We start from the raw sequence: 18733 nt of genomic DNA on the forward strand, positions 1-18733 counted from the left end.
GATTAAAAGTTTGTTTTTCATTCCTAAACTTTATTTTATTTTATTTTATTGTCCTTAAACTATTGAAAGTTCATCTTTCATCCTTAATGGTTAGATTTTATGCTGGTGAACTCTTGTATTATTTTGATTTATATAATACTAATTTATAATCTCATGCATATATATGGATACACTTAAAGATATATAATAAGATGCATAATATAATTAAAATACTATTGATAGTCATTTTTATATTTTGTTAACTCTTTAAAAAAATTTATAAGGATATTATTAGGTATAAAATGTAAATTGTTCATGTTTTTTTCTAAAATTATTGTAAAGCAATTTTTTTTTTACAATTTATTTATTCTAGACTCTTTGGTTTTTGTACTTAATAACTCACTTGGAATATTTATGATGTGGTCCCACATTTGATTCTAAAATTAAGAAATAACATTCTTTAAGAATAAATAATTTAGGACACATAGTGTAAAATTGGAATTCTAATTTAAAATTTTAATTTGAATTTCTCTTAACTTCACCTATTATGCTGGTAACAATAAAGAGCCAATGATACATGCAAAATTATCCCTACAGTCATGTAGATTGGGCCAAATGAACACCCATTTTTTAAAGCAGTCGTGGCTGCTACCGTCCACTCATCTCCTTCCGAGAATGAGCATGTACATAATTTCGTAATTACTTCTTTGACCTTCCATATGATAGAATGATACCAGCCACTCACATTTTCCACATTCGATAAATATAGTTTAGGGCTACGCGTCCTCTAATTAACCTGAAATTTGCATCTTGTTTCCCTATAGCAAAGGTTTTCACGTTCAAAATATTATTAGGTGTTGAAAAGTTTAACTTTTAGTTTTTGTTTCAGCTTTTCTCTTCTTCTTTTTTTTTTTTTTTTTTAATAATCTAATTTCTAGTTTTTTAAAAATAAACTAACTTTTAACTTTTTGTAACATATTTAACATAAAACTTACTAAAAATTATATTTTTTGATAAATATTATGCAAATAAGCTATCAAAATTAAACAATTCACAAATGAAGCATCACTCTATATGTAACACCCCGACCCAACTTTATAATTAAACCATGTGTTTGAGTGGTTAATTACTATTTGAAGCCACTTTCTTTCTATAATTAATAGAAAAGTATTAAATAAACACATTATTTTATAATGCCTTTGAATAAGAATTGTAAAGATTATAAATACTTGAAGGGCTAATTGTATTATGTATATATATTAAGTATGTATAAAATTATATTAAGTGGTTTAAGTTATTAGATATATAGCTGTTGGTGTTTAATTAAGTGTATAAAGGTAAGGGTTTATATGTAAAGTTATTTTATTATTTGGGTCTTTCTAGAATATAGAACTATGAGAGGGTGAAAAGTATAAATACTGAAAGTTGAAAAAGTGAGTTATCCTTTCTTTCCTTAGCAATACACGTGAATCACCCAAGATATTTTTGCTTGACTTCTTGGCTGCACCAAAAACTTCCTTGGTCCTTCTTGCTTTGCTTCTTTGTTTTCTTCCTTCTTTGTTCTTATTGGCTGCACCTTTATCTCTTCTTTGACTTTCTCAAAGAAAGAAGACTCAAGAAGCCCTCCCTCTCTATTCCCACGGGTCCAATTAAATCAGAAAATTCTCACCTCACTTTTCTCTCTTTTCTCTTAAGGAAAGAGATAGAAGCTCTCTTGAGTCCACAAGTTCACACACCAAAAGAAAGATAAAGCTCCAAATCATTTCTTCTTCATATTCTCTCAAAGAAAACTCTCTCAAGCTCTCTACCTCTCATACTTTTGAGTCCAACCACTAGGAAAGGGAAATCCTTTCATGCAAGAGTGATTCTACCTCTAATTCCCCTCAAGAACCAGAAACTTGGTAAGGGTTTTAACTACTCTCATCTTAGAATCCATGATTTCCTAAAGGAATTTTTAATAATGGTATTTGTGGTGTATAAAATTAGGAAATCATGAACTTATAAGTCTCTATATATATATAGTGTTTTAAGAAGCTTTGAACTGTGTTGATGGTTTGTGGAAGGTAGATTAGGGTTTTTACTAATTAAGGATTGTATATGATTAAGGAAGTAAGAAAAAGTTAGGATGAGTACTTTTTATGCTACTGCTGAGATTTTTTTTCTAAATGGTTAAATGACTATATATAAGTGTTTTCCAACATGTCTAATGAGTGTATAGAAATCTCCATATGATAATAAGACTATTTGCAATCATTTTATGATTTTACAAGAAAATGTTTCAGAGCTGCCTCTGTAACAGATTCTGTGTTTACACATGGTAAATTATGTATTAAATTGTATACAGTGAATTAGGATGCTAGGAGTAATTCCTATGAAAGCTAAGACACATATGGTTGTTATGGAAGTGGTCTCACAACATTTGGATTAATATAAAAATAATTGGTTAATTTCTAAGTTGCATAAAATTCTGTCAGGACAGATTTGAACACGTTTTCTTGTATGATTTTTAGTAAATTATAGTTTTATGCTTTGACTCCGAAATTGATATGGTATTTACTAGACATCCATAGGAGTTTCTCCGTAATATTTCATGAAGTTTGGATGTGAATTGGTAGCCCATTTGTATTTTATAAGTGAAGTACATGCTGCTGGAATAAAACAGTGAACAATAAGGGACATGCCTAACATTGAGGATTTAATTATAAAGTTAGGGTGAATGTTTTGAGCTATAATTTAATATTCTTGTCATTTGGTATGTCTAGATCATAGATTAATTTTGTATAACTTGTTTTATGTAAGGTTGAATTTATTCAACCATCTAATTGGCTTTATTCCGTGCCAAATTTGCTTGTAATTCAGTATTTAGTAACCCTGTATTTAGGTGGGTTTGATGTAAGGGTAGTGAGTGAGATAGAGTGAAGATTGCTCAAAAGTGTGCAAGAAAACAGAGACTCGCGGCTGGGCCTCGCGGGTGACTCGCGGCTGCAAGTCGCCAGACGCAGCACACGTGCCAAGCATGCTGGAAGGTGAACAGTCATGCAAGCTGGAGCACTACAGGACAAAACAGGACAACTAGCCATACAGTTATCTCGCAACTGGATCTCGCGACTTAGTCAAGCTGCGAGGTCAAGCCGCGAGCCACCCCTGTTTTGTAAAACCTGACGTTTCACATTCCTCTCCCACTCCAGTATAAATACCCCTTTTACCCACGATTGTAAGAGAGCTTTCAGAGAGAATTTTGAGAGAGAAACCCTAAAGAAAAACAAGATTGATTCACCCACAATCTATACATTAGAGTCTCTTCAAATTCCTCAACTCTCTTCCTCTCCATTGTCAAATCCTTGAGAGGTATTATACCAAACCTGATTCTCACCATTATCATTACTGTGAGAGAGCTGTTTGGATTTCTGGGAAGCAGTTAGGAAGGAACCAATCTTCATTGGTTGATGCTACGGTCTAGTAGCGGAATCCGAGAAGCTAGAAAAGAAAAAGGTTCGGCGCAACCTCGTTGGAGCAAGAAGCTTGGAGGGCTTAGGTGCACTGGGTAGATTAGGCTTGGAGGGTCTATTGCTGCCCATGTATCCCAACTATATTTTCTAGTGGATTGTTTACTACTTGGAGGGCGGCAGAGAGGTTTTACGCCGAGGGCTTCGGTTTCCTCTTCGATAACACATAGCGTGTTGTCTTTGTGTTTGCATCTTCCTTCCTCTCTATCTTTGCCTTTTTATTATCTGCTATGGATTGTGTTTTGTTTTGGCTTAGATAGTTTTTAACCAATTCCATATTATAGCTTATGTTAAGTTTCCGCACACTTGTTGTTTGACATATTGCTTGAATTGGTTAAGTTGTAATTTGGGGGTCTAAACGTTTAAGGGTGTTTATATACGTTTTTGAACTTTCATTTGGTATCAAAGCGGGTACACTGTTATTGGTTTCATTACCATTGTGTGATCCTTGACTCCCTTTTGAGATGGATCGGTATCAATCCCTAAATGCACCTCCATATTTTGATGGTAGTAATTATGCTTTTTGGAAGGTTCACATGAGAGCTTTTCTGTGTTCTATTGATGAATCCGTTTGGGATGCTGTTGAGATTGGTTGGACCAGACCTGAGGCAGCCAAATCCACTTGGGATAAGGCAGCATTTGCTGCATCTAATGCTAACAGTAAAGCACTCAATGCTATTTTCTGTGGTGTGTCTCCAGATGAATTTCACAGGATTTCTCATATTACCGTTGCCAAAGAAGTATGAGAGATTTTGGAAACCACCTATGAAGGCACGAAGAAAGTGAAAGACACCAAGTTGCAAATGCTGACCACTCGGTTTGAGGAGCTCAAAATGACTGAGGATGAGTTGTTTGACTCTTTCTATGGGAAGCTAAATGAGGTGGTTGTCAGCAAGTTCAACTTGAGGGAGAAAATGGAGGATTCAAAAATTGTAAGGAAGATCCTTTGATCATTGCCGGAAAGTTTTCGTGCTAAAGTAACGGCGATTGAAGAGAGTAAGGACCTTGATGACATCAAAGTCCAGGAGCTGGTTGGTTCTCTTCAGACTTATGAGATGTCGGTTCCCAATCAACGGAAGAGTAAATCTCTTGCTCTTAAGACCATTAATGAGAAGGTGGAAGATCAAGACTCATCGGGAGAAGATGTGGTTGACAAAGATGTTGCATACCTTGTCAAAAATTTCAGAAAGTTCTTGAAATTCAAAAATAATGGCAAATTTGATGATAAAAGAAAATTCCAAAGTTCTGGAAGGGAGAAAAGGGAATTCAAAAAGAAAGATGGAAAAGAATCCCAACCTACACAAGGTGTCACTTACTTCGAATGTAACGGACATGGACACTTTAAGAAGGAATGTCCGAATTATTTGAAATCGAAAGGCAAAGTGTATGCCACAACATTGAGTGACTCGGATTCATCTGACTCAGAATCAGAAGAAAGCTGTGATGGAGAGGGGAATTATTCAGCTTTTATGACTATTGCTCATGTTGAGTTTTCAGATGAGTTGAATCTGCTTGTACGAGACCTTGGAGAACATAGTGATGATGAATCACTAGGAATTGTTGAAGAATCAGATGCTGAAGAAGATGAAAGCACAGCAAATCTTCAAGAGAATTATAACTCACTCTTGGAGAAGTCGGGTGAGTACACAAGGGTGGCCAAGGCTGCTGTGAGAAAAATGAAGAAGGCAGAGGAGGACTACAAAAGTCTCCTAATCCGATATAGGGAGGCCAAATGTGAGATAGAAACACTGAATGGTGAGCTGTCCGAAACTTACACAAAAGTGAGATTTCTTGAGAATGAGGTTGTGCAAGCAAATGCTAAAATAGAGAGGGTCACCACCAAGAAGCTAGATGATGTTATCTCATCTCAAAAGAGCTTTTCAGACAAATCCGGATTGGGATATACCGGAGGAAGTAGTTCATCTGGAAATGTCACTAAAGAAGTGAAGTTTGTAAAGGCCAAAGATCCAGTTGTAGCTGACCTTACTGATGAGAAGCTCAAGGTGGAGGAGAAGAAGAATGTGGTGAACCAACGGATGCTGAATCCCCGTAATCAATCTGTGGGCAGGTCTGAATCTCGTGCCAAGTCACGCCCACGACCACAAAGAGGTCCTAGAGCAACTTATGTGTGTCATTATTGCGGACTTCAAGGGCATACTCGACCAAATTGCCAAAAGCTGAGAGCAAAGAATAGTGCAACTCCTCAAAGGTCAGGAGGACCTAGAAATGATAGAAGAAATTGGGCAGGTGATCAATCTAGAGATCAGAATGGTGATCCCGGAATGATGAACGTGATGAAGATGATTGGTGCATTCACCAACTGCTTGGAAAGCTTCTCACGAAGGTTTGAAAGCCCTAACTCCCGTACCCAATCCTATAAGGAAATCACCCCAAACGCAAGTGACGTGTGGGTGAAAAAGGGTACTCATGCATAAGCATTACAACATATCCATGCATTAATACTTCCTATGCTTTGTGACGATGTTTGTTTGTTTGCTTGTTGTTTTTGCTGTTGGTTGTTTGCTTGTCTACTTGTGCATATTTTTTAATTTTGTTTTATCAATCTTTTTGCTTTTAGTGTCAAAAATCCAAAAATCACATAAAAATTAGAAAATCAAAAAGCTTGATTGACTTTGTTGAGTTTTTGTCTCAAAACTTGTTTTGCCTTGTACCTTTGTGCTAATGGCTTTGTGCATTTTTGAGCATTGCTTGTTTTCATGCACTCATATCACTGTGGGAAAAATCTTGAAATCTATGTGATTGTTGTAAGTAGATCTTCAAACTTGTCATGAATGATTAGTGAATGGTTTTGTTGATCTTGAGACATGCATAAACTTGTGTCTATATATCTTCCCACTATTTATTTTTGTTTTTGCTAAAAAGAGCTCACCAAATGTAAATCTTTAAATGAAAAGAGATATTGAGCTGCAAAAGCCTGTCGCACATTCTAGTATTCGACTAGGAAAAAGGGTAAGCGACTTTATATTAAAGAAAATGTTTATTCAAAAAGCCAATGGCTTGTTCATTAAAGTGAAATATCAAATATCACTCTCACAATGAGAGGTGATTGCCTTAAAAGATCAAAAAGATCAAATGTTATGATTAAAAGTGGAGTTAAATGTAAAGCTCTAAGTTATGTTATCAAGTTTTGTGGGAGGTCATATATACATATTTCTATAATTGAGATGGGTCACATGATCTAGTGCTAATTGTGTATGTCTTGGTTGAATTTATCATTGAAGTTTCACATTAGACTAAGGACTATCTCATTGTTGATATCCACACACAACACACAAGTTTATGTTCAATAAATGCCATATTCATTTGTGTGATTGTACTTGATGAAATGTGTTTTCACATACTCAATCTTTGTTAATTCAAGCACAAAAAGATTTTTGAGTGTTTTAGGTGATTTTGGAAAGTATTTTGTTTGAAAAATCTGAAAATTTCAAAAATCCAGTTTTGCCCTGTTTTGGTGGCTCAGTCGCGGGTATGTCAAGTCGCAAGCCTCAGTCGCGTCTTCGCGGGTCATTTTTGGCGACTTGTTCGCGAGTAGAAGGTCCAGTCGCGAGGTTTACTCAGAGATTTTCGCGGCTCAGCTCGCGACTCACTCGCGAGTAGACCTTCCAGTCGCGAAAAACACTTAGAAAAATTTTTCAAATTTTTGTCCTCGAGTGTTTTGGCGGCTTGAACTAGCGACTATGTGGCGACTCAATAAAGTCGCGAAAAACGCGTGTTTGGCAGAAATAGGGGCAGTTTTTAAATCTTTTTCAGTTTTCCCTCGAACATTTGTGACTGTTCATCTTCTCTCTAAACTATCTCCTCCCCAAACACTCCGTGAATCCATTTTCAAATCTCATTTGTGCTTCATTTCTTGTCCAAATCATCAAGAAAAGGTATGAGTTTTGCTTTCTCAATCTCATTTTCCCTATTTCATGGATATTTGTATTACCGTTTGGATTGATATTGTATTCGAAACATTTCTCTCTTTGTGTGATGGGTATGGCTTGTTATGTTTGCTATTGTTCTCATCTGTTTTCATGGTAAGTGGTCACAATGTGTTTTTTTCATTGTTCTGATATTTGCCTGTTGTTGAGACTGAAAACCTTTTATTAAATGGGTTTGGTACTTATTTGACTTGCTCATTTCACTTGCTTGAGTGTTGATGTTGTTTTCGGTATTGGGCTACTGAGTTTTTATGATAACATAATGTGTGTCTCTCAACCATGTGCTCTAATTTGGATGCTTTGTGACTTCATTTTGAAATATTTTCCCATGTTCGTTTCTCTTGTGGAATGTTTTATGATATCTGTTCTTAATGTTCGAATGTTGTATCTGTTTGCATATCATGGTCATGGTAACCTGTCTCATTGATAGTTTTGTTAGTTGTTTTGTCTCTCTATGCCTTTGTGCATTATCACCATTTTGCTGCATGTTCACTCTTCAAACTCAATTGGATCAAATTCAGAGAAAGCTGGAAGAGGATGAATAGCCTATTCCATGACAAAAAGGGGGAGTGATGGGCATGATCAAAAGGGGAGGATAGTACCTAAGGGGGAGTGTCTTTACATTCTTCTCCAGTTTAAGTTTTTAGTTTAAGTTGATATATTGTGTTTTGTAAACTGTTATATGGTGGTTTGTACCCATGTGCTTTTGTAAGCTTTTAGGGTTAATGTTTTATGCATAGTTTGTAGGTTTTATAGTATGTACCTTGCTTAATGCAGCCTTTATACTATGTTGAAATCAGTACTTTAATCTAAATGTCTTGCATTTTGATTTATGTACTGTCACTCTTGTGCCCTTGTAGGATTGTTCCTAGATGCATATACCTTGTGTACTCTTGCCTTAGGCTTGTTAACTTATATGTCCTTGTGTTCATTCCAAGTGTGAATGAGCACTGTGATCACTACCTTGTGGTGTTCACTTGGTTGATCAAGCCATGGTTTGTTTCTTAACTCCATCTTTGCTTGATCACATATTGCCTGTTTCATATGCATTTCACGATTTTCTGCTTAACAATGATCATGGTGTATTGTTGTGTTTTAGGAGTTATATGTTCATATGATTCAAGTGCTTCACAGCTTCTAGAGTTAGGTGTGAGTGAGTTTTGTTCAACTGTTCCCAACTCACATGTTAAGTCTAGAGTCTGTTTTAGGGTTTTGTCACGGAATAGCCAAAGGGGGAGATTGTAACGTTGAATTTATTCAACCATCTAATTGGCTTTATTCCGTGCCAAATTTGCTTGTAATTCAGCATTTAGTAACCCTGTATTTAGGTGGGTTTGATATAACGGTAGTGAGTGAGATAGAGTGAAGATTGCTCAAGAGTGTGCAAGAAAACAGAGACTCGCAGCTGGGCCTCGCGGGTGACTCGCGGCTGCAAGCTGCCAGACGCAGCACACGTGCCAAGCATGCTGGAAGGTGAACAGTCATGTAAGCTAGAGCACTACTGGACAAAACAGGACAACTAGCTATACGGTTATCTCGCGACTGGATCTCGCGACTTAGTCAAGCCGCGAGCCACCCCTGTTTTGTAAAACCTGACGTTTCACATTCCTCTCCCACTCCAGTATAAATACCCCTTTTACCCACGATTGTAAGAGAGTTTCCAGAGAGAATTTTGAGAGAGAAACCCTAAAGAAAAACAAGATTGATTCACCCACAATCTATACATTAGAGTCTCTTCAAATTCCTCAACTCTCTTCCTCTCCATTGTCAAATCCTTGAGAGGTATTATGCCAAACCTGATTCTCATCATTATCATTACTGTGAGAGAGCTGTTTGGATTTCTGGGAAGCAGTTAGGAAGGAACCAATCTTCATTGGTTGATGCTACGGTCTAGTAGCGGAATCCGAGAAGCTAGAAAAGAAAAAGGTTCGGCGCAACCTCGTTGGAGCAAGAAGCTTGGATGGCTTAGGTGCACTGGGTAGATTAGGCTTGGAGGGTCTATTGTTGTCCATGTATGCCAACTGTATTTTCTAGTGGATTGTTTACCGCTTTGAGGGCAGCGGAGAGGTTTTACGCCGAGGGCTTCGGTTTCCTCTTCGATAACACATCGCGTGTTGTCTTTGTGTTTGCATCTTCCTTCCTCTCTGTAAGGTTGAATTTATTCAACCATCTTATTGGCTTTATTCCGTGCCAAATTTGCTTGTAATTCAGCATTTAGTAACCCTGTATTTAGGTGGGTTTGATGTAAGGGTAGTGAGTGAGATAGAGTGAAGTTTGCTCAAGAGTGTGCAAGAAAACAGAGTGTCGCGGCTGGGTCTCGCTGGTGACTCGCGGCTTCAAGCCGCCAGAAGCAACCTCACGTGCCAAGCATGCTGGAAGGTGAACAGTCTGCTAGCTGGAGCACTACAGGACAAAACAGGACAACTGGCCATACGGTTATCTCGCGACTGGATCTTGCGACTTAGTCAAGCCGCGAGCCACCCCTGTTTTGTAGAATTCTGACGTTTCACATTCCTCTCCACTCCAGTATAAATACCCCTATTACCCACGATTGAAAGAGGGCTTCTAGAGAGAATTTTGAGAGAGAAACCCTAAAGAAAAACTAGTTTGATTCACACACAATCTATACCTTAGAGACTCTTCAAATTCCTCAACTCTCTTCCTCTCCATTGTCAAATCCTTGAGAGGCATTATACCAAACCAGGTTCTCACCATCATCATCATTGTGAGACTGCTGTTTGGATTTCTGGGAAGCAGTTAGGAAGGAGCCAATCTTCATTGGTTGATGCTACGGTCTAGTAGCGGAATCCGGAAAGCTAGAAAAGAAAAAGGTTCGGCGCAACCTCGTTGGAGCAAGAAGCTTGGAGGGCTTAGGTGCACTGGGTAGATTAGGCTTGGAGGGTCTATTGCTGTCCTTGTATCCCAACTATATTTTCTAGTGGATTGATTACCGCTTGGAGGGCGGCGGAGAGGTTTTTCGCCGAGGGCTTCGGTTTCCTCTTCGATAACACATCGCGTGTTGTCTTTGTGTTTGCATCTTCCTTCCTCTCTATCTTTGCCTTTTTATTTATCTGCTGTGGATTTTAATCTGTTATGGCTTAGATAGTATTTAATCAATTTCGTATGATAGCATATGTTAAGTTTCCGCACACTAGTTGTTTGACATATTGCTTGAATTGATTAAGTTGTAATTTGGGGGTCTAAACGTTCAAAGGTGTTTTTGTACACGTTTTTGAACTTTCAATTGGTATCAGAGCGGGTACACTTGTTGTGGTTTAAATACCTAAGTGTGATCCTTGACCCCTTGTGTTTATTTGCCATGGATTGTGCTTTGTATGACTCTTTGCATGATTTGGTTGGTGATGAATGTAACATGCCACGTGTTTGTGAAAATGCCTCTATGAGTGTTAATCCTCATAAGTGTGATGACATGTTATTTGAATCTATGGGTGTTGTTGACAAACTCTTCAAGAAAAATGCTAAGAAGTTTCAAAAGAATTTGAGCAAGTTATTATGTGAAAAGGATGATTTGATTGCTAAGCTCAATGAATCCTACAAATTGGTTGAGAAATATGAAAAACTTGCTGAAATTTCTCTTGAAAAGCTGAAAGAGTTTGAATGTTTGAATATGGACTTGGATGCTAAACTTGTTTTGTCTAACAAACTTGTTGATGATCTTAAATGTAAAAATGAATCTCTTAAGATGCATGCCAAGTGTTTGATTGCTGAACCCATTGATAAAATGGATGATAATATTTGTTGCAATCATGTTATGGTACCCGATTTTGTGCCTAGTGTGTGTTCTACCTTAAAGGACAAATCGGTGTACATTCCTCCACATAAAAGAAATCAAAAGGTGGAGAGAAAGGTTGTTAAGTCAAAACCTTCGTTTAGGTCTCAACCTAAGGCTTTGGATGGATCTAAGTTTGTTCCAACTTGCCACCATTGTGGTGTGATTGGTCATATAAGACCTCAATGTCATAAGTTGAAGAGGGAACAAAACCATGTTGCTAGATCCATTCCCAAAAAGCCTAGTGGACCTAAACACATTGTTTGTCACCATTGTGGTGCCTTTGGTCATCTTAGACCTCATTGCTCTAAGTTTCAAGCTCTTAAGAGAATCAAAAGAAAAGAGAAACTTGAGCTTTTTGGAAGTTGTGCTAAAAAGAGTAAACTGGATTTGAGTAAAAATAGCATGTTGTTAAAGAAAATGTTTAATGCTCTTAACTCCTTGACTATGTGCTTCTCTGGTTCTCATTCTTCCAACCCTCGTCTCGCTTCTCTTGAGACACTCATTCCAAACAATCGTTCCGTTTGGATGAGGAAGGGTTCCTATGGTTGAGCTTTTGCTCTTTTGGTCCTTGATCTAATTCTTTCGATCTTTATAGGACCCTTCATGCATTAAATGTCATATCTTCATGCATTTTGTGCATCTTGCATTTATTTGTATGCATTATTTCGTTTTTTTATCTTACTTTTATGTTTCTATTTTGTGTGAGTAAAAATCCAAAACCACATAAAAAGTGAAAAATTCAAAAAGTTTAATCGTATTTGTTTGAGCACATATCACATGTGAGTTTGGCCTTGTACCTTTGTACAAATGGCTTTGTGCATTTACGAGCTTAGCTTGTTATTTTTGCACCTATATCTTTGTGGGAAAAATCTTGACATCTTTGTGTGATTGTTGTAAATCGATCTTCAAGCTTGTCATGAATGATTTGTCAATAGTCATGTTGGTTTTGATACATGCGTAGACTTGTGCTTATATCTCTTCCCACTCTTTTATTTTTATTGCTGAAAGAGCTCAATAAATGTAAATCTCAAAATAAAAAGAGATAATGAGCTGCAAAAGCCGTCGCATATACTAGTATTTGACTAGGAAAAAGGGAAAGCGACTTATATGAAATTGTATGATGCCCAAAAAGCCAAAGGCTTGTTCATCAAATTGAAATATCACAAATTTCAGGCATCAATCTCAAAATGAGATGTTTTGATTCAAAATGATCAAATGTTATGAATTGTAAAGAAGCCAAATGAAAAGCTTCAATCTTATGTAATCATTTTCTTGTGGGAGGTCATATATGTTCATTTCTATAATTGAGATAGACCACTTGACTTAGTACTAGTTGTGTATGACTTGATTGAATTGATCATTGAAGTTTCACTCTAGACTAAGGACTATTCCACATTTGATACACACACACAACACACATGCCTAATGCTCAATGAATGTCTTATTCATTTGTTAGATTGTACTTGTCTAAATGTGATGTGTGTTTGCTCAATCTTATATGGATTAATCCAAAAAGATTTTTGATCATTTTATATGTTTTTGGAAGTGATTTTTATCATTTTTTGTGTTTATGTTTAGTGCTTACTTTGTTTTTCAATGTTTAAACATGTTCTGTTTTGAAAAACAAGTATCAGAATTTTTGGCCACTTATTTTGGCTACTTGCGCGAGCTGCCAGCAAGCTGCCAGTTTTGGCTACTCGGTTTGGCGGCTTGCAAGCCTCGAGTCTAAGCCGAGAGTTCAGACAGAGAGGTTTCGCGGCTCACTCGCGACTTGTCTCGCGACTCGCCAGTCGCGACTCGCCCAGAATCAGCTTTTTAAAGAGTTTTTTCGTGGGAAACTTGTTTTAAACCTCTCCCATCCTCTCTGAAACCCCTCTTTCAATATTTTTACATCAAAACCCAACCAATTTGAATGGTTTTTCAATCCATTAACATCTCTAAGGTAATTATAAACTCTTTTCATTGATTTTGATCCTTAGATTATGTTTTGGAGAGTTTTGTGCTCTTGGTTGGGATTTTCATCATAGGGGTTGGGAAAACTTATTTTTTTGTCAATTTTCTTCATGGGATTGGTTTCTTTTGTTGATATGCATTGGATGTTGGCCCCTTGCGGCAGAAAGAACATGTATTAAGGGTGGATTTCATGATGTTCATGCATTGTTTCACATTTTTGTTCATAGTGTGCATGCTAGGTGTTTGATAAAATGCCTTTTAGACATTTTCTCGCTTGTTTGGACTCCGATGAGTACCAAACTTTGGGGTTTCTCATGTTTCCTCATTAGGAACATGTTTGGTTCATTGGTTGTGTATTTAACACACCTTGCCCCACATGTGCATTTTTCATGCATTGGTCATGCATTGCACTTAGCCACCTCTTGCACACACCTTTGCTACCCTTGTCATGCATTGGTCTTTACCTTATTTCTTCATCCTAGCATGTCATGCTCACCTTATGCTTTGTAGCATGTTACTTTATCTTAGGTTTGAGCTTTATTTTCTCATTCATCTTGCACCCCTCATGCATCATTAGCATTGTTCATACCTTCATCTCTTGCCCTCGTTTCTTCTTGACCCTTTGTCTATTCCTGACAAAAAGGGGGAGAGTATACTCTAGAGAATGTTTCGGAGTATTTTGTCATTTCTATATGACTCTTGTGCACATCCTTAGGGGGAGAAATTCTATTTCTCATGCACATTTGTAGGGGGAGAGATATTCCATAGGGGAGATGCATATACCAAGGGGGAGAAGACATTGTGTTAACTAGAAAACCTTGTTTTGTTTGTTTTCTTGTTGGCTTTATGGTGCTTTGTGTTATGCTTTGGGGTTTTCATTGCATCATGTTTGTGCTTTGGACATGCATATATCCCTATGTTATTATGCTTCATTGAATGCATGTTCAGATGATCATTTGCTTTGATATGTGATCATTGTAGTCATTTCTATACTTGTTATATTATACTTGTCATTTATTACTTGCTTTACCTTGAGGGTCTAATGTGTTTTGTGCAAGTGTTTCAGGGTACAAGTATATATATGTTCCAAGTGCATCACAGCTTCTCATCACTTTGAAGGGGAGAAATTTTAAGCACTTTTAGTTTATATTGTTTAAGTTTTTATTCAATATAATGTGTTTGTACCCATGTGCTTTTGTAAGCTTTTAGGGTTTATGTCTTTTGCATAGTTTGTAGGCTTTATGGTTTGTACCTTGCCTAGTGCAGCCTTTATACTATGTTGAAATCAGTACTTTAATCTAAATGTTATGCATTTTGGTTTATGTACTGTCACTCTTGTGCCCTTGTAGGATTGTTCCTAGATGCATATGCCTTGTGTGATATGCATTGGTTGAGTGTTGTGCATACAAGTGTCTTGCCTTGTGCTTGTTAACTTGTATGTTCTTGTGTTCATTCCAAGTGTGAATGAGCACTGTGATCACTACCTTGTGGTGTTCACTTGGTTGATCAAGCCATGGTTTGTTTCATAACTCCATCTTTGCTTGATCACTTATTGCCTGTTTCATATGCATTTTATAATTTTCTGCTTACAATGATCATGGTGTATTGTTGTGTTTCAGGAGTATTATATTCATATGATTCAAGTGCTTCACAGCTTCTATAGTTAGGTGTGAGTGAGTTTTGTTCAACTGTTCCCAACTCACATGTTAAGTCTAGAGTCTGTTTTAGGGTTTTGTCACGGAATAGCCAAAGGGGGAGATTGTAAGGTTGAATTTATTCAACCATCTTATTGGCTTTATTCCGTGCCAAATTTGCTTGTAATTCAGCATTTATAGTAACCCTGTATTTTAGGTGGGTTTGATGTAAGGGTAGTGAGTGAGATAGAGTGAAGTTTGCTCAAGAGTGTGCAAGAAAACAGAGTGTCGCGGTTGGGTCTCGCTGGTGACTCGCGGCTTCAAGCCGCCAGAAGCAACCTCACGTGCCAAGCATGCTGGAAGGTGAACAGTCTGCTAGCTGGAGCACTACAGGACAAAACAGGACAACTGGCCATACGGTTATCTCGCGACTGGATCTTGCGACTTAGTCAAGCCGCGAGGTCAAGCCGCGAGCCACCCCTGTTTTCTAGAATTCTGACGTTTCACATTCCTCTCCACTCCAGTATAAATACCCCTATTACCCACGATTGAAAGAGGGCTTCCAGAGAGAATTTTGAGAGAGAAACCCTAAAGAAAAACTAGATTGATTCACACACAATCTATACCTTAGAGACTCTTCAAATTCCTCAACTCTCTTCCTCTCCATTGTCAAATCCTTGAGAGGCATTATACCAAACCAGGTTCTCACCATCATCATCATTGTGAGACTGCTGTTTGGATTTCTGGGAAGCAGTTAGGAAGGAGCCAATCTTCATTGGTTGATGCTACGGTCTAGTAGCGGAATCCGAAAAGCTAGAAAAGAAAAAAGTTCGGCGCAACCTCGTTGGAGCAAGAAGCTTGGAGGGCTTAGGTGCACTGGGTAGATTAGGCTTGGAGGGTCTATTGCTGTCCTTGTATCCCAACTATATTTTCTAGTGGATTGATTACCGCTTGGAGGGCGGCGGAGAGGTTTTTCGCCGAGGGCTTCGGTTTCCTCTTCGATAACACATTGCATGTTGTCTTTGTGTTTGCATCTTCCTTCCTCTCTATCTTTGCCTTTTTATTTATCTGCTGTGGATTTTAATCTGTTATGGCTTAGATAGTATTTAATCAATTTCGTATGATAGCATATGTTAAGTTTCCGCACACTAGTTGTTTGACATATTGCTTGAATTGATTAAGTTGTAATTTGGGGGTCTAAACGTTCAAAGGTGTTTTTGTACACGTTTTTGAACTTTCACTCTCTATCTTTGCCTTTTTATTATCTGCTGTGGATTGTGTTTTGTTTTGGCTTGGATAGTTTTTAACCAATTCCATATTATAGCTTATGTTAAGTTTCCGCACACTTGTTGTTTGACATATTGCTTGAATTGGTTAAGTTGTAATTTGGGGGTCTAAACGTTTAAGGGTATTTATACACGTTTTTGAACTTTCATTTTAAGGTTTAGTACTCAAAGGAGGGGTTCTAAACCATCCTACTGTTGTTTTTATGAAGTTGTCTTGTTCAATGCGCTGTATGTTGCCATGTAAGTGTATATGGTTATATGACCATGTTTAAAAGAATTTATGTTTATGCATGCATTATTGCCCTAATCTCAAAGCACCTTTTGAAATGAAGTTGGCCCTTTTGGAGATATGATATGAATATGAGAATGTGGGTTTCTCTTTAGTTTGGTACATCATGGTATTGATGAATGTAACTTGTGTTTGGGGAACCTCTTTGAGGTGGGATTAGGACTTTCTTGATTCTAAGAGATAGGCTTTGAGATGAATGTGTAAGTTTATGATAAGGAATAATGGATAGTAATAAACTTTGATTTTGGTTTAGGTGTTACCAGCCCCAGATCTAAGCTCCTTCGACTTTAGGCTCTTGGTTCCTCTGCTTTCAGGTAGACTTTAGGCTCTCGATTCCTTTGCTTTCAGGTAAGGGATAAGTTATATGAGCATTTGATAAGTTATATGAGCATTTGGTAAGTCATGTGGTTATTTTAAAGTGTATTATGCATTAAAAATGTTTTTGATTAGAGATATGACATATAATCATGTTTGAGACAAAGATATGTTCGTGAGCTTTTAAAATCTTATGTATATGATTTAAGCATATTGATGCTGTACTAATTCCATGAACAGGATGTTTTATAGAAAAGAATGAAAATACTATTATTATGAAATGTTCTGCAAAATAAGAATTTAAGTATGAGGTATAAGTATGAAATTTTTTTGGGTTATGTCCTCTGGTGATCTGAACTCTGTTAATAAGGGTTAATTATTAGCTTTCCATGGAAAATGTTATATGATTGGCCATTATAAGTGAGACTGGCTCTGCTGTACCCGCCCTTGTTGGTTACAGCCAAATTGTGAAGGAAGTCAATTGACCCCCATGGTTGAATATATGTATTATGATGTGATCCCAAGAATACCTGGCATTGTGGGGAATGCTAGATGCCTAGCACCGTGGTGCTAAAAGCCTCCCAAATAAGTACAGACTTATTAGATATGGACTAACCAATAAGTTATTTATGAATAACTATATTATGTTATTAATCATGAGAAAATGATTTTATTTAAATGCATTATGAAAAGTTAAAAACTCTCATGAAAGGAAGTTTATGATGAAAAGAAAAGTTGTCCTTTAAAGATAAGAGTTTCTGAAGTTTTGTTACACTTTAAAGATAAAGCTTCTGATGAAAGTACAAGTTTATGTTAAAAAGTTATAAGATATTTGTTCTTTATGAAACGTTAAGTTTTATGACTATAAAAGTTATAATATTTTACGAGAAGAAGTTTATAAAGAAAAGTTTTGTTATTCTTTAAGATGTTTCTAGTTTAAGACAAAGTTACCAATTATCTGATTTAAGTTAAAATGATTATTTTGTAATGAGAATGCATATATATTGATTTTAAACAATCAATATTATATTTGGTGACTTTGTAAGAAATGAAAGAAATTAAATCCGAAAGGTTTTGGTAATATTATTCTGATAAGAAAAAGGAGAACCATTATTTACCTATGAAAAGCATATAAGTTATTATTATGAATAGTATAAAATACTATGCATGAAAAGATTTGATTTACATGCATCCTTATTAAATTCTCATGTATCTTACCTTTACTGAGCTGTGTAGCTCACCCCTTCCACTCTTTCAGTCAACAGGTTTTAATTTGGAGCAGAAGGAACCTTAGTCGAGTTTTGGAAGGAGCTAGTTTTAGTTTTAATGTATAGATCCCAAATTAGCAATTTGATGTTTAGCTTTGTAGTATTGTGTATTTTAGGATCTAATGAAAGTTTTGTACCTTAAAGCATTAAGAGATGTATTATGTGAAATTTAGAATTTGAGTAACTAGTGGATTATGTTATTTTTTGAGTATAGTGTAGATGCTTTGAATGTCAAGTGAAAAGTTAGATCATTTAAGTAAAGAAACAAGAATGAATAGAAAGAGGGAAGCTTTTGTAAAAGTTAAGTTGGTTCTTGTTAATATCAGGTTTAAGCTTGATATTAGCATGTCGGTCATGGTCACAAATTCGGGTATCAGGTTTGGGGCGTGACACTATATACTCACCTAAGATCCATCCCTATGTGAGGGATTGTTATATATTCCCATTACACCGAATACCAGTTTGTCCCATGGTATATTTCACAGAGCATATATCCCAAGAGCTTACCACGACATGCATGGTCTCAATTGGTGTGAAATGAGTAAGAAAGACTTACAAATGCTCTCTCTCTTTCTCTCTCTCTCCAAGGATAGTTGGGGGCCTTTTAGGGGAGGGGGGGTGGAGATTTTAATTTTAGATATCTTCATTGAAAGCATTAAAATGTGTCAATTGAATTATAAGGCTTTAGGCCTAGCATAAATATTAGTATATCAACATATTAGACATCAGGCAAAACAATGTTAATGTTCTTCAACTTTTTTTA

The 18733-nt window shown here is 36.7% G+C and overlaps 1 long non-coding RNA gene across 1 annotated transcript; it reads left to right on the plus strand.

Annotated features, from left to right (window-relative positions):
* Positions 1 to 1550: 1550 nt before the first annotated feature.
* On the plus strand, positions 1551 to 18270 carry LOC115954900. Its single transcript, XR_004083968.1, has 3 exons — positions 1551 to 1880; positions 16641 to 16735; positions 17961 to 18270. It is a non-coding gene; the product is annotated as an uncharacterized LOC115954900 (long non-coding RNA).
* The last annotated feature ends 463 nt before the right edge of the window (positions 18271 to 18733 follow it).

The sequence above is a fragment of the Quercus lobata genome, chromosome 8 (genome assembly GCF_001633185.2).
Source record: "Quercus lobata isolate SW786 chromosome 8, ValleyOak3.0 Primary Assembly, whole genome shotgun sequence".
Lineage (NCBI taxonomy): Eukaryota > Viridiplantae > Streptophyta > Magnoliopsida > Fagales > Fagaceae > Quercus > Quercus lobata.